The 16,887-nt window shown below is 38.8% G+C and overlaps 1 protein-coding gene across 1 annotated transcript in view; it reads right to left on the bottom strand.

Moving 5' to 3' along the window:
- PDZD2 (PDZ domain containing 2) overlaps positions 1-16,887 on the bottom strand; it is a gene marked incomplete at its 5' end in the record, with an annotated part of 197,647 nt that overhangs the window by 73,436 nt on the left and 107,324 nt on the right. The gene's annotated exons all lie outside the window — the stretch shown is intronic.

Raw genomic sequence — 16,887 nt, 5'->3', positions numbered from 1 at the left:
CTGTGTTACTGGGAATAGGTTGGTGAGAAATCTTTCTAACTGCTTCTATCTATGGAGATTCTCAATCATACAGTTCTCAGAACCAAAGAAGCTTCTTGGATGAGAAGCAAAATGTCTTCAAGGAAAAAATAAAGAAAATCCAGTTGCCTATTGAAAAAGCACCTTTGGGTCTAAAGGCATCTATGTTCTCTTAGTTGAGAGCTAGCTTTAGCAACAAGGAAAGTCATGAAGATGCAGAAAGTTTACTTCCCTTGTCAGCCAAGGAAAGCCATGTGTTGGCACAATGAAGAAGCACCATTAAAGCCAATAAATCTGATGACATCTGCTCAATGTCTGCCACCTAAAAAAATTACGAAACAACAGCAGCTTGTTTTCTCTGAGGGCCTTAGCTAACGTTTTAGGTCAAAAGTTGTGCATCTTTGGTTTATAGCCACCCAGAGAATTCCAGAGAAAGTATTACAGTATTTGGTGGGGGAGCTTTCCAATTCACAAAGTTAGTATTCTGTTTGTCTGCTATCTTCATTCAAAAGTGATTGATACTAGCTGGGCCTGGAGCCATAGGAGACCTACCACAGTCAGGCATAATACAGCTCAGCTCCTTCTTTGAACTGTAGGTTTTTCTATTTTAAACAGCACTCTTTACTCACAAATACGCACGTAGTCCTTGACTTGCAACCACAACTGGGACTGGCACTTTCATCAGTAAGTGATGGAGTCATTAAGTGAGTTGCGCCCAATTTTATGAGCTTTTTGCTGTGGTCATTAAGTGAACCACATCATCATTAAGCAAATCTAATTTTCCCCATTGACTTTCCTTCTCAAAAGCCTTCTAGGAACGTCACAAATGGCGATCACATGACTCCGGGACACTGCAACTATCGTAAATACTTGGCAGTTACGAAACTGCCAAATTTTGATTATGTGGCCACAGGAATACTGCAATTGAAATAGGATAACTCGCCCTGGCTGACTCGCTCCAGCCAACAGAGGGACCTTGAAATCCTAGTGGACGATCACTTGACTCTGCAGCAGTGTGCAGCAGCAACCAAAAAAGCTAATACAATCCTGGGTTGTATAAACAGAGGCATTGAATCAAGATCATGGAAGGTATTAGTACCGCTTTATAAAACCCTAGTAAGACCACACCTGGAATACTGCAGCCAATTTTGGTCACCATATCACAAAAAAGAAGTTGAGAGTTTGGAAAAAATTCAGAGAAGAGCAACTAAGATGATCAAAGGCCTGGAGACTAAAACATACAAAGAACGGCTGCAGGACTTGGGTTTGGCTAGTCTAAAGAAAAGAAGAAATAGGGGTGACATGATAGCAGTATTCCAGTATTTGAGGGGCTGCCACAAAGAAGAGGGGGTCAAACTATTCTCCAAAGCACCAGAGGGCAGGACAAGAAACAATGGTTGGAAGTTGATCAAAGAGAGAAGCAACCTGGAATTAAGGAGAAAGTTCCTAACAGTGAGGACAATTAACCATTGGAACAGCTTGCCTCCAGAAATCGTGGGCGCTCCATCGCTGGAGGTTTTTAAGAAGAGGCTAGACAGTCACTTGTCTGAGATGGTATAGGTTCTCCTGCTTGAGCAGGGGGCTGGACTAGAAGACCTCCAAGGTCCCTTCCAGCTCTATTCTATTCTAAATAACTTGCAGCAGGATAACTTGCCATGCCAACTCGCTACGGGACAACTCACCACAGAACAATTCAACACAGAATAACTCAAGAGAGGGGCAAGTAGAATTGCAGCTCACCCTGACAGAACAATTAATCAATGGAATAACTTGCTTCCAGAAGCGGTGAATGCTCCAACACTGGAAGTTTTTAAGAAGAGATTGGACAATCATCTGTCTGAAATGGTATAAGATTTCCTGCCTGAGCAAAGGGTTGGACTAGAAGACCACCAAGGTCCCTTCCCACTCTGCCATTTTGTTATTCTAAGCCTCGAGGACTTCTAGTTTGAGAAGGTTGAAACCTAAAGCAAGACAAGGCCCACTGCAATTCATTTGTCTGTCTCTCTTGAATTATTGTCCCACGGCAAGTTAGCTGGGGCAAGTTGGCCAGGGTGAGTTGTCCTAGACCCCACTGCAATGGTTGTAAGTGTGAGGATCACTTGTAAGTCACTTTTTTTCAGGGTCGTCATAACTTTAAATAGTTACTAAACAAACTACTGTCTGTCAAGGACTACCTGTATAACAATGGCCTGAAAGACAGATTTTTCCCTAAGGAAGAAAACAATCCACAAAGATGCAATCAGTCATGATGCATACACAAAAAAAACCCCTCTCTCCACCATGCACACCTAAGAGATTTACTACAAAATATGTGTGCAAACTTTCCAAACCGAATACAGCAGGAAGCCTGTATTACATCCTGAATGTTCTGAAGTGACCCACTTTAGCCCTTAGAAATCCACACAAATTCCTGGCTCTAAGCCCGGCACGCTCTGGTGAAAAGAAACACACCTTGATTCCTTTATACCATTTTTCTTGGCATTTCCTTTATGTTGAAAAAGAGACTACAGTATGCTCGGAATGCTCGAAAGAGGGTGGGTTATTATTGGTGGGAAGAGTACAAGAGAGGTTGTTTTTTCTGCATCTGGCAGAGGTTTTTTTCTCAGTAACAGCACAACAGTTGCTTCATAACTTCCTTGTTAGCAACATTTTGCAGGCAACGGGCCCCAAGGACCTAGCCTAATATTGTTTTAGGAGGAAGAAAGATAAGTTTGCAGTAATTGAACAGATCAGCTTGCAGATAATAAATATGTCATTCCAGGGCTAGAAAGCATTGTCTCCCCCTTTTAAAGGTTTTCCACTATTCAGGGCAAATTAATCAGAATGCTGATGCTTATTATATTGCATTCCAGGTCCATTTATCCGCTCCCACTGATATTCATACACTCTACTGAACCCAACCGAAATAACAGAATTACAGTACTATTAATGATAAGTGTCGTTAATCACACACCACGCTGTTTCTATATTACATCTGCTTCATAGAACACATTATTATGTAAATCAAGAAATTGGCACAGATGGAAGAGAATATTTGGAGCTCAGAGTTTTATTGTATAGCCCTTCATGCTCTCTGAGCTTGTCTGTTTCCTTGCAGATATTTCATTACTAAACTACGTCACATCCTCAGTGTACTAGAAGAGAGTAGGATGTCAATGCTGGAAACATTGACATGTTTTTGCACTGACAATATAAGAGGCAGCCTTTTGCTTTAACTGTTTGGCTTTGAATCACTAAAGCGCGGAAGGAATTCAACCCAGATGTTTTGAGAAGATAAGAGCGTGCTTCAGAAGGGAAGTGAAACTTTGTGTGTTAAATTAATTGGTGAATGTGATTCATGATGTGTAATTAAGGGAGGGAGATTCTGTATGATATGATGGGTTAATGGGAGGAGAATTCAGATTCTGGCATCCATCCATGAGTGCCGATGCTCTGTTCTCATTATTATAGACTTTTTTGGAATAAACAATCACGCAGTTTTTTTTGATGTCTCATTAATTGGAACCATGGCATCGGGTTTGTTAGGCTGTCGTTAGCTAGTTTGGCTTTGGTAATGAAATAAAGCTATTTCTTCCAATGCCATTCCACTTCTTCACTTGGTGGAAATGAAGACAGAGAAAGAGAGAGTATGAAGAAGTTACTCTTTTGATCCTTTCCAGTTCAATAGCAAGCTTGAAAGAAATTATACAAAGGAAAGCTCAGAAGTCTTTTCATCCCTTGGCAGTATAATTCTTGCCAAACTGAACAGAACAGGATCAAATGTGACATAGTAAGAGAAATTGGCAAAAGTTGGGGAGTCGGAGGGAGGCTGGGAAGAAAATCCAGATTTCTTGATGCCCTGTGGCAGAGCTAGGATAAGCGTGGTAACTGCATCCTATTGCTCCTTGATCACTCATTGGTTTTCAATACCATGGTCCTGAACCAATGTTCAGGACCATGGTATGGAGGGAGGTGGGTGGGTGGTGGGAGGTGGGTGGGTGGCACTGTTTTATAGGTTCTCTCCTTTCTCTGTGGCTGGTTTCAATTGAAGTTCACAGATAGGGGGAGATTTCGCCCATAGCCCCTTATGTGTGGAGTGCTACATAATTTGACACTCTCTCCCTGTCTACGCTCAACTTTTGACCATTCATTTAAAAACCATTCAAAAATTCATAGCGCCTTTGAACAAATATGCAGATTTATCACTTTCCCACTTTCAGAAGTATGGAAAATTGCTAATAGCACAGAAAAAGCCAGGATATGAAGCCATAGACTAAGCTTCATATAATAGCCTGGTTTATTCTGCATGATTGCTGCAACTCAACAGAGGCAGTACTGAACTATCTGAATCAATACGCTAACTCTAGGGCAAATGCTTAACTTGGGATGGATCCCCCCACTTGCCTCTGAACTTTCCTTCTGTTTGCATCACTTAAAGAGATCTAGAGGAAATTTGCATTTAAAAGAGGCATAAATGTCTCTATGCATATGCTACAAAGACAATTAGGCTGGAACTGGAATGTAATTTTCTGTCTCATTATGTGTGAAAAATGGGTTATCTATTTTATACTACAGGCCCCAAATGAGAATAGTATTTTTTAAAAAACAAAAAAAATAAATCATGTTCCTTCTGGGAGTTATCTGCCTGCATCAGGAAAGTGTTGGCTATGAAAAAGATGCATTTATATTGGGAGCTACCTGAAATGCAAGTCTATGACGCAGCTTTTGAGAGACAGATCAGGATTGTGGCAAAAAACTTGGGTTGTAACCTGGATTGGACAGGATGCTTAAATTCTTTGCTTTCATGCATATCCCAGCTTCATCATTAATGAATCAAAGAGGAAGATTGTTTCCTTACTTCCACAAGCGAAAACAGAGCTTATGTTGTTATTTGCAATTCAATAAGGTCTAAAAAAACCTGTACAGAAGCAATGGGATTTAATTTGAGGAAATCCTTGGCAACATAAAATTGACAGTGTGTAAAGTTTATTCATTTGGGCAGCCTTCATTAAGCTTTTTTTGCCCCAATTTTGTGGATATTGTATATTTTGTAAGACAAGTCTGAACAGTCTTTAAATTGTAAAGATGGCATATTTAAAATAAATAAGTTTTTGATGAAAGTGCAGAGATGCCCAATGTAGCATCTGGAATTTACATAAATTGTGCCTTATCTATGGAGCTTTGAATAGGAGCTCTGCATTCACTGTAATGAATTTTAACTGTGGTTTATGACTTGCTGCAACAACTCTCATCAAGACTGATCACGTTTTAGGGTGCAGCTATAACAATAAACTATGGTTAACCGAAACAGAAAGGAAAGCTTCTAATTTCTTCTTCTGGCCATGTCAGAAGGTAGAGGAATTGTTTGGGGAAGATTAAACTCATCCCCGTCCTGATCACGCATGTTTTGTTTTGGAAGGAAGAATGCAGCAAAACCCACTCTTGAAGCTGGCTGAACCAGGATGCCTTCCTGCCCTTTCACACTGGACAACTGCTGACTATCTGGTAAGGAGGACCTCAATAAATACCGTACATCAGAAAACCTTCTTGCCACATATGAGTCTCCTTCTCCAGTTCAAACTTTGCAAGAAGACCTGATGAAGTTCTCACTCAAGACAAAATAGCTGGTGTTTTCAGAAAACTATCGTCTCTGGAAAGACAGTGCATTTCACAAGGCACTGAAGATCACATTAGTCATTATTACCTTTAAGTTGTGATGATTACAAGCAACCACTTTTGTAATCTGTTTTTGTACCCTACTTAGAATAGGTATGATTACAGCAGTTTAAAATATTATAAATATTTTATAATATTTTATGCAATTATATAAATCAATAAAATGGGAAGAGATGGCTGAAGAATAGTGCTGCCTCTGGAGCTAGTAACTCTTTACACAGAGACCGGATTGGCATACGGTGTAAATATCATGTGTTTCTTGTCATTTGGTTTTGTGTTAATCCAGCACTTGTGGTTACTAAACTGTGGTTTATGTAATAATGTGTTGCATGAAGCCAATTATAACTTGTTAAGAACATCTTGGCTTAGTGAGAAATGTAATCCCAATCAATGATGGATTCATTGCAATCGTTATAAACTACACTGTTTCATTTGGACTTTGTACATTGTGTAAACCCAATCAAAAGGAGCTTATAAATGATGTTTTTATGGCTTGGTGTATATTTAGCTAAGTGTAGTTTATTCAGGAAAGCACAATTAAATAAACCATGGCTTAGAATACTATATGAATCCAGTCAGACTGCAAGAATATTCAGCCCAATTTATCTGCGGACAAGCTTGTTGCCAGGATCCCTCTAAGGCAGACAGTTTACAAACATGCAACAGAGATGAGACTTTTCCTCTGCTGAAGCAGATACAGCCTCGTAAATGACATGGAAAGGAGCCAGATTTGATTCTCTTCACAGACAAAAAGCAAAATACAAGTAATCTTTGGCTTACAATGACAATTGGCACCAGTATTGCCATCACAACATCACGTAACGACGTCGCTTACCAACGGCAATTTTACAATTCCCAGTTCTTATCACTACAGTAAGGACTGCACAGGTTGTTAAGCAAGGGCCTCATATAACCACTACTTCCAACATCCCCTGCTGGTTTCCCCAATGACTTTGCTTATGGGAAGCTGACAGAAATCACAGTTAGGGACTGTGGGGACACTGCAATGGCTGAAATTATGAGGGCCCATCATATATACCATTTTTTTCAGCACTGAGGTAACCAAGGACTTTGTGGAACGAATGTATTTCTCTGTTATACTGTAAAACAACTTAAAGAGATTGCTTTATTTATTATATATATATATATATATATATATATATATATATATATATATATATATATATATATATATATATATATATATATATATATATATATATAGTTTCAAATGTTAACTATTTACACAAATATATGAATTGTCCGGTGTGACTACTGCCTGTTTGATAGCCTTCAAGATAGGCTGAAAACAGGAAATAAAGATTTGCCCCATGTTTGGGGCCTAGCAAGGTAATCTAAATAGTTAACATTTGAAACATATCTTCCCTTGCATAAAAAAGCTAACAGAGCGAGAGAGACCTTGTGGCTTAGAGGCAAATAACACTGCCTTGTATGCAATCAGCCCAGGTTCGAATCTCAGAAGGGTATAGCTGACTGAGGACGACTAAGGAGTCAGAAATGCATCTCAGTTTCCCTTTAATTCTTTGTTAGTAATTTACACAAATATATGAATTGTCCGGTGTGACTACTGCCTGTTTGATAGCCTTCAAGATAGGCTGAAAACAGGAAATAAAGATTTGCCCCATGTTTGGGGCCTAGCAAGGTAATCTAAATAGTTAACATTTGAAACATATCTTCCCTTGCAGAAAAAAGCTAACAGAGCGAGAGAGACCTTGTGGCTTAGAGGCAAATAACACTGCCTTGTATGCAATCAGCCCAGGTTCGAATCTCAGAAGGGTATAGCTGACTGAGGATGACTAAGGAGTCAGAAATGCATCTCAGTTTCCCTTTAATTCTTTGTTAGTGATTTACACAAATATATGAATTGTCCGGTGTGACTACTGCCTGTTTGATAGCCTTCAAGATAGGCTGAAAACAGGAAATAAAGATTTGCCCCATGTTTGGGGCCTAGCAAGGTAATCTAAATAGTTAACATTTGATACATATCTTCCCTTGCATAAAAAAGCTAACAGAGCGAGAGAGACCTTGTGGCTTAGAGGCAAATAACACTGCCTTGTATGCAATCAGCCCAGGTTCGAATCTCAGAAGGGTATAGCTGACTGAGGACGACTAAGGAGTCAGAAATGCATCTCAGTTTCCCTTTAATTCTTTGTTAGTAATTTACACAAATATATGAATTGTCCGGTGTGACTACTGCCTGTTTGATAGCCTTCAAGATAGGCTGAAAACAGGAAATAAAGATTTGCCCCATGTTTGGGGCCTAGCAAGGTAATCTAAATAGTTAACATTTGAAACATATCTTCCCTTGCAGAAAAAAGCTAACAGAGCGAGAGAGACCTTGTGGCTTAGAGGCAAATAACACTGCCTTGTATGCAATCAGCCCAGGTTCGAATCTCAGAAGGGTATAGTTGACTGAGGACGACTAAGGAGTCAGAAATGCATCTCAGTTTCCCTTTAATTCTTTGTTAGTAATTTACACAAATATATGAATTGTCCGGTGTGACTACTGCCTGTTTGATAGCCTTCAAGATAGGCTGAAAACAGGAAATAAAGATTTGCCCCATGTTTGGGGCCTAGCAAGGTAATCTAAATAGTTAACATTTGAAACATATCTTCCCTTGCAGAAAGAAGCTAACAGAGCGAGAGAGACCTTGTGGCTTAGAGGCAAATAACACTGCCTTGTATGCAATCAGCCCAGGTTCGAATCTCAGAAGGGTATAGCTGACTGAGGACGACTAAGGAGTCAGAAATGCATCTCAGTTTCCCTTTAATTCTTTGTTAGTAATTTACACAAATATATGAATTGTCCGGTGTGACTACTGCCTGTTTGATAGCCTTCAAGATAGGCTGAAAACAGGAAATAAAGATTTGCCCCATGTTTGGGGCCTAGCAAGGTAATCTAAATAGTTAACATTTGAAACATATCTTCCCTTGCAGAAAAAAGCTAACAGAGCGAGAGAGACCTTGTGGCTTAGAGGCAAATAACACTGCCTTGTATGCAATCAGCCCAGGTTCGAATCTCAGAAGGGTATAGTTGACTGAGGACGACTAAGGAGTCAGAAATGCATCTCAGTTTCCCTTTAATTCTTTGTTAGTAATTTACACACACACACACACACACACACACACACACACACACACACACACACATATATATATATATATATATATATATATATATATATATATATATATATATATATACATTCCACCTTTATTTTATAAATAATTCAATGTGGCAAACATATCAAACACACCTTCCACCTATTTTCTATTTGAATACAAGATATAAAATAGTGTGAGTTAAAATAATGCAATATTTGATTTATTGTGAACTGTAAATTGATACCGGGTCAAATTTAATTCATCCAAAATACAGTCAATGAATGAGATGTACATAGTTGCCTTTTGGGTTTCAGAGGCTGCTAATCTTCCTCTGTGCAAAATGGACAAAAATCAGAGGAAAGCAATAGAAATTTAAAAAAGAAGTTCATTATTACATTAGGGCAAAAATTTGATATAACAGAACAATATGAATGTGGTCATAGCAACTAAATTAGGATAAGATGTTGGAATAGTCTGAATCTATGTAGGAGTTTTCATTTTTATTTTGCTTTACTCTATGACTTCCTTAACCATAGATTTAAAGTATAAGTACATTCTTTTTGTCCTTAACTGTAATATTTCATTAATATAGACATTAAAAATATGTTTAAATTTTTTTATTGCCTATCTCTATGAGCTGGAACCAATTACCTTATTTTCCATAGAAATGTCACTTCAGGTATTGTGAATTCAAATAATGTGGCCATTTCATGGGATTCATTAACCACACTAACTGAGACCTATCTGTAGACCAAAGTAGAGCTGAATGTGATTGTAATTTTCGCACAAAACTGAGAAGGGAGAATGTGAACCATCTTATGGTTGCATATAAAGTAAGAGCTTAGCTAATTTGTAACATGAGGCATCAAAAAATGATTAGATGATAAATAACTCTGTAGCTTCAAATCTTCAGATTTTCCAAAGGCATCCACAATTATTCTGTGAACGAAAGTATGAATTCAGCCTTTAACTGAATCAAACAATCCATTATTCGTTCCAGAATATAGGAATAAGTGAATAAACCCACTGTGGCTGCAACACAATTTGGGATGATCATTAAAAGGTTCTCAAGTTTGCACACATGGTCAGATCCATGATTGGTGTTATTACTTCCCTTCTCTTCTGAAAAAGATATTAAAAGATTTTTAATGTGATGGTATATTTTTCAATATATTTTTACAGAAACCACTCTGAACTCTGAAAAAAGGAAGAGACATAAGAATAAAGTTTATTTTTATATAATTATTACAATTCCTGCCAAAAAATATAATTACTTCCAAATGACTATAGCAAGTATTATAGAAGGGTCTGATTAAATTATTAACTTCAGGGTAATTTCATATCAATAAACAGATGACTCTGCAGGGGGGGAGAGGTCAAAAAAGTTAGGATGAAAAGGTGGAGCTTTGTTCATACAGTTATGGACATAATCCTGATTTTCTTACCCTTCCGACACACAGAGAAAGCTCCTCAATAAATATTAGTAGATAATTTACATGCTCCATTCTTAGTGCATTAGTGTTTTAAGCATGCAGTTAGTCTTTGACTTACAACAGTTCGTTTAATGGCTGTTCAAAGTTACAACAGCACTGAAGAAAGTGACTTACGACTGTTTTTCATACTTTTGACCATTGTAGCATCCCTACGGTCACATGATTAAAATTCGGATGCTTGGCAACTGGTTCATGTTTGTGACAGTTGCATTGTCCCAGAGTCATGTGATCAGCTTTTGCAAACTTCTGACAAGCAAAGTCAATGGGAAAGCCAGATTCACTTAACAAGTGTGTTACTAGCTTAACAACTGCAGTGATTTATTTAACAACTGTGGTAAGAAAGGTTGTAAAATGGGGCAAAACTCACTTAACAAATGTTTCACTTAGTGACATAAATTTTGGGCTCAATTGTGGTCATAAGTCGAGGACTACCTGTATTCCTACAGTAAAACATGAGTGCAATGATGATTTATATGTACTCATCAGAGATTCATCCCTATCTTCAAAGGCGAATGATTCCAAAATGGTCATAAATTAATCCATAATTAACTGGATTTTACGATATTTCTGGTGGCAAACATTAAGCAAATGCTGTGGTCACAAAGCGGCTGCCATGATCATAAAGCGGGTGCTGTGGTCATTAAGTGAACACCATGGTTGTTAAGCAACCCCGTGGACCATTTTTGCTAAAAACTGAAAGTAAATGCTAGAATCTGGCAAAACTGTTGTAAAACTGCAGGATACTATTAACAGACGTAGGAGGGGCATAATCATTGGAACTGTGGATCCTGGCTGTAGGCAGTGGTGGGATTCAAATATGTGGACAACCGGTTCTCTCTGTGGATGCCACTTCCGGAAGTCCATTCTGGGCCTGGGCAACAAAAAATTAACTACCAGTTCTGTGAACCGGCTTAATCTCACCACTGGCTGTAGGTATCCCCCAGGAGGGTCCTTGGGAACTTGGAACCAGTAAGTGACCATTTGTAAGTTGAGGCCTACCTCTAGGAACTTGATGACATCACCCTACAAGTTAACATAGTTGTATGCCATGTCATTTGCCCTCTTTCCCCCCGCCCCACGCAAATGCATACAGGGAGCCCTAACTATCAGTTGCTTCTTACTCAACGGCATTCAGCCGTAAATCTAAACTTACTCAACGGCATTCAGCCGTAAATCTAAACTTTCTTTTGTAGAATGTGCAAGATCAGCTCTTCAGTGTTTGAGCAGAAAGTAAAATCAGTCTACGCTCTATCCACAGTGAATTAATTCTACTGCTGGCAGTCTAAAAGAAGAAAAGAATTCCTGCAGCTTTCTTCAATGGAGTAAGATAAGCTTTCAAATTAGGCTGAATGTAATGAGTTGTTGGGAGCAGAAAATGACAGGAATAAGAAAAACCATAAAGGGGGGCAGGGAAGGCATCCAAGGCCTTTGGAAACAGACCATGCAAAAATAAATCTTGATTAAGAATATATTGTCATTCTAAATCATGGTTTGATTTAACTATAGTACTCTGGTTGGCTAATAACATAAAGCAGGGTATATCATTTGTTCCAGGAGAAGGACTATATTTGGCCTTTGAGTAGCATCCTGGGACCTACATTCAAAAGAGAGAAAATACTTGGAGCAGGATTGCCTCCTAAACACAATTCCCATTCATTAAGAAAAACTAGGTTTGATTGAACGTTCATCTCAAGATGAACAATTCCTTTCAAATCAGAAGAATGAATATTCATTCACAAAGGAAGATCCCAGAAATCTGGGAGTTACCTTTACTAGTCTATAATTGTAAATTGAACACTGGACTCTACTATTCCTCCTGTGTAGGCTTAGGGAATAGCAAAACTGCCATTTTATAGTCCAAAGATAAATTCCAAAAAGTTATTTATAGCCAAAGAAACAAACATAGGAAGACTCAGTGAGCTGATCTAGAAGTCAAAAGCCAAACCAATCTGAATCCAGGTCATAGTTTCAGAGGAAAAAAAGACTAGAGAGGTAAGTCTAAGATCAATTTCTAGGTTAGTGTTTCTCAATCTTGGCAACTTTAAGACTTATAGACTTCAACTTCCAGAATTCCCCAGCCTGCATGGCTGACTGAGGAATTCTGGGAGTTGACGTCCACAGGTCTTAAAGTTGGTAAGGTTGAGAAACACTGCTCTAGGTAGTGAAATCGTTATTCCTAGGGGGTGGTCAATTGTATACCTCTGCCTCCAGCCAGTCTGATGAAGCTTTCAAATGGAAGTGCCTAGATGGGGAAGAATGCCAAGACTGAGTGGCTGTGGGTTGGGACCCCTTGGGTGCCAGGACTGAACAATCTCCATCTTTGATTTGAGCTGGGTGACACTGCCCTGCTTAGACTCAGTATGCAATTTGGGAGCCTTCCTAGACTCCTAGCTCCTGCTCAAGGAGTATTTAGCAGTTGTGGGCAGGAGAATCTTTGCACAATTTTGTGTTGTGTGCCCATTGCACCCTTTCCTGGCCCTGCTTCATTCACTCAGAACCTTACTTACATCCCAATGGGATCACTGCAAAGTGCTCTACATGGGGCTGTCCTTGAAAACCATCTGGAATGTACAATTGATTGGTCCAGAATGCAGCATCATGGGTGATTGTGAATGCTTCTCACTCGCTCCGTAGGGTGCCACCACCGGGTGAGCTGCACTGGTTCCCAAGCAGTTTCCAAATGCAATCCACAATGCTGGTTATCAATTTTAGATCCCTAATCTTCCTTCACCCTATGCTCTGAGAGGGAAGGCACATTCCAGATCTCTTTACTGAAACAATGAAACATCTAATATAGGGCTACCAGCCTAAGGAGAATACGTTCTCCTTTTTTGTCCTCTCTCCAGGAGGCATAGTGTTAAAATCAAGCATTGTCTTTTCTTTTCTATTTTAATATCTACAAGCTATCTCTTCCTGAAAAGATTTAATCAGTGACACGCTGAAAGCTTTTGCCTCCTAACCAGCTCTAGCACATTCCTGGGATTGAAAAACTAGTCTGACGCCAGCAAGTCATCTCATATACACGTAGAGATTTTTTTTTTTTTGCTGTTGCAGTTTTCACTGTAATTTTTCTTGCAGATGCCAAAATAGTTAAAAAGTTAATGTGTTCTCCTCTCCCTGCCTCCATTTGTCCTTCTTTCTAATGACCCATGTCCACCTTTGCTGATTCAGCTATCTGGTAACTCTAATCTGATAGGACCCAGGAAGTATCCAGAGCAACTGAAGGTAGGATAAGTAGCAATGGATGGACACTAATCCAGGAGAGAAAAGCAACCTAGAACTAAGGAGAAATTTCCTGACAGAACAAATAATCTGTGGAACAACCTGCCTCCAGAAGTTGGGAGTGCTCCAACATTGGAGTTTTTTAGGAAGAGATTGGACAACCATTTATCTAAAATGGTATGGGGTTTCCTGCCTCAGCTTGGGATTGGACTAGAATGCCTTCAAGGTCCCTTCCAACTCTGTTGGTCTGCTATGTTCTGTTATGTATGGATTTTGGTGGTGGTCTCTATCTCCTAACATGCAGTTGGACCAACTGTCCTGATTTTCAGGAAGCCTGTCAAGACATAGCTTTTTCCCTGGTCCTTCGGTTGTGATGTGCTGGAGCCCTAATTGGATGTTGGCGTTATTTCTATTGGGATCACTATTTTATTTTATTTTATTTTATTTTATTTTATTCTTTCATTATTACTTATAGAATTGTGGCTTTTTATTCTTTTGTGTGGCAGGTTTTGTTGATTTTTTTTTGGCACCCCATCCCAGATTCACCTTGGTTGAACTGGGCAGCCATATAAATGTTCCAAATGAATAAACAGAATACATATGTAGTTCTACATTAGGTATATATATATATGTGTGTGTGTGTGTGTATGTGTGTGTGTATATATATATTAATTTTAATTAAAATTTTAATTTTAATTTAATTTTAATTTTAACTGGGATTTTATTTGTTCAGGGACGGATATAATTTTTTTAAATTGTTTTTAACTTTTGTAATTTTGTTTTTAATCACCCTGTAAACCGCCCTGAGTCCTTCTGGAAAGGGTGGTATATAAATGTAATAAAATAAAATAAATAAATAAAATAAATATATATATGTATATATGTATATATGTATGTTTCAAATGTTAACTCTTTAGATTACCTTGCTAGGCCCCAAACATGGGGCAAATCTTTATTTCCTGTTTTCAGCCTATCTTGAAGGCTATCGAACAGGCAGTAGTCACACCGGACAATTCCTATATTTGTGTAAATTACTAACAAAGAATTAAAGGGAAACTGAAATGCATTTCTGACTCATTAGTCGTCATCAGCCAGCCATACCCTTCTGAGATTCGAACCATGGGCTGATTGCATATGAGGCAGTGTTATTTGCCTCTAAGCCACAAGGTCTCTCTCGCTCTGTTAGCTTTTTTTCTGCAAGGGAAGATATGTTTCAAATGTTAACTCTTTAGATTACCTTGCTAGGCCCCAAACATGGGGCAAATCTTTATTTCCTGTTTTCAGCCTATCTTGAAGGCTATCGAACAGGCAGTAGTCACACCGGACAATTCCTATATTTGTGTAAATTACTAACAAAGAATTAAAGGGAAACTGAAATGCATTTCTGACTCATTAGTCGTCATCAGCCAGCCATACCCTTCTGAGATTCGAACCATGGGCTGATTGCATATGAGGCAGTGTTATTTGCCTCTAAGCCACAAGGTCTCTCTCGCTCTGTTAGCTTTTTTTCTGCAAGGGAAGATATGTTTCAAATGTTAACTCTTTAGATTACCTTGCTAGGCCCCAAACATGGGGCAAATCTTTATTTCCTGTTTTCAGCCTATCTTGAAGGCTATCGAACAGGCAGTAGTCACACCGGACAATTCCTATATTTGTGTAAATTACTAACAAAGAATTAAAGGGAAACTGAGATGCATTTCTGACTCATTAGTCGTCATCAGCCAGCCATACCCTTCTGAGATTCGAACCATGGGCTGATTGCATATGAGGCAGTGTTATTTGCCTCTAAGCCACAAGGTCTCTCTCGCTCTGTTAGCTTTTTTTCTGCAAGGGAAGATATGTTTCAAATGTTAACTCTTTAGATTACCTTGCTAGGCCCCAAACATGGGGCAAATCTTTATTTCCTGTTTTCAGCCTATCTTGAAGGCTATCGAACAGGCAGTAGTCACACCGGACAATTCCTATATTTGTGTAAATTACTAACAAAGAATTAAAGGGAAACTGAAATGCATTTCTGACTCATTAGTCGTCATCAGCCAGCCATACCCTTCTGAGATTCGAACCATGGGCTGATTGCATATGAGGCAGTGTTATTTGCCTCTAAGCCACAAGGTCTCTCTCGCTCTGTTAGCTTTTTTTCTGCAAGGGAAGATATGTTTCAAATGTTAACTCTTTAGATTACCTTGCTAGGCCCCAAACATGGGGCAAATCTTTATTTCCTGTTTTCAGCCTATCTTGAAGGCTATCGAACAGGCAGTAGTCACACCGGACAATTCCTATATTTGTGTAAATTACTAACAAAGAATTAAAGGGAAACTGAAATGCATTTCTGACTCATTAGTCGTCATCAGCCAGCCATACCCTTCTGAGATTCGAACCATGGGCTGATTGCATATGAGGCAGTGTTATTTGCCTCTAAGCCACAAGGTCTCTCTCGCTCTGTTAGCTTTTTTTCTGCAAGGGAAGATATGTTTCAAATGTTAACTCTTTAGATTACCTTGCTAGGCCCCAAACATGGGGCAAATCTTTATTTCCTGTTTTCAGCCTATCTTGAAGGCTATCGAACAGGCAGTAGTCACACCGGACAATTCCTATATTTGTGTAAATTACTAACAAAGAATTAAAGGGAAACTGAAATGCATTTCTGACTCATTAGTCGTCATCAGCCAGCCATACCCTTCTGAGATTCGAACCATGGGCTGATTGCATATGAGGCAGTGTTATTTGCCTCTAAGCCACAAGGTCTCTCTCGCTCTGTTAGCTTTTTTTCTGCAAGGGAAGATATGTTTCAAACTCTAAAGAGTTAACATTTGAAACATATCTTCCCTTGCAGAAAAAAAGCTAACAGAGCGAGAGAGACCTTGTGGCTTAGAGGCAAATAACACTGCCTCATATGCAATCAGCCCATGGTTCGAATCTCAGAAGGGTATGGCTGGCTGATGACGACTAATGAGTCAGAAATGCATTTCAGTTTCCCTTTAATTCTTTGTTAGTAATTTACACAAATATAGGAATTGTCCGGTGTGACTACTGCCTGTTTGATAGCCTTCAAGATAGGCTGAAAACAGGAAATAAAGATTTGCCCCATGTTTGGGGCCTAGCAAGGTAATCTAAAGAGTTAACATTTGAAACATATCTTCCCTTGCAGAAAAAAAGCTAACAGAGCGAGAGAGACCTTGTGGCTTAGAGGCAAATAACACTGCCTCATATGCAATCAGCACATGGTTCGAATCTCAGAAGGGTATGGCTGGCTGATGACGACTAATGAGTCAGAAATGCATTTCAGTTTCCCTTTAATTCTTTGTTAGTAATTTACACAAGTATATATGTATGTATATATATATATATATATATATATATATATATATATATA

This window comes from Vipera ursinii (assembly GCF_947247035.1).
Source record: "Vipera ursinii genome assembly, chromosome: 2".
NCBI classification, from domain to species: Eukaryota; Metazoa; Chordata; class Lepidosauria; order Squamata; family Viperidae; genus Vipera; species Vipera ursinii.
This window is presented reverse-complemented; position numbering and strand designations above follow the sequence as displayed.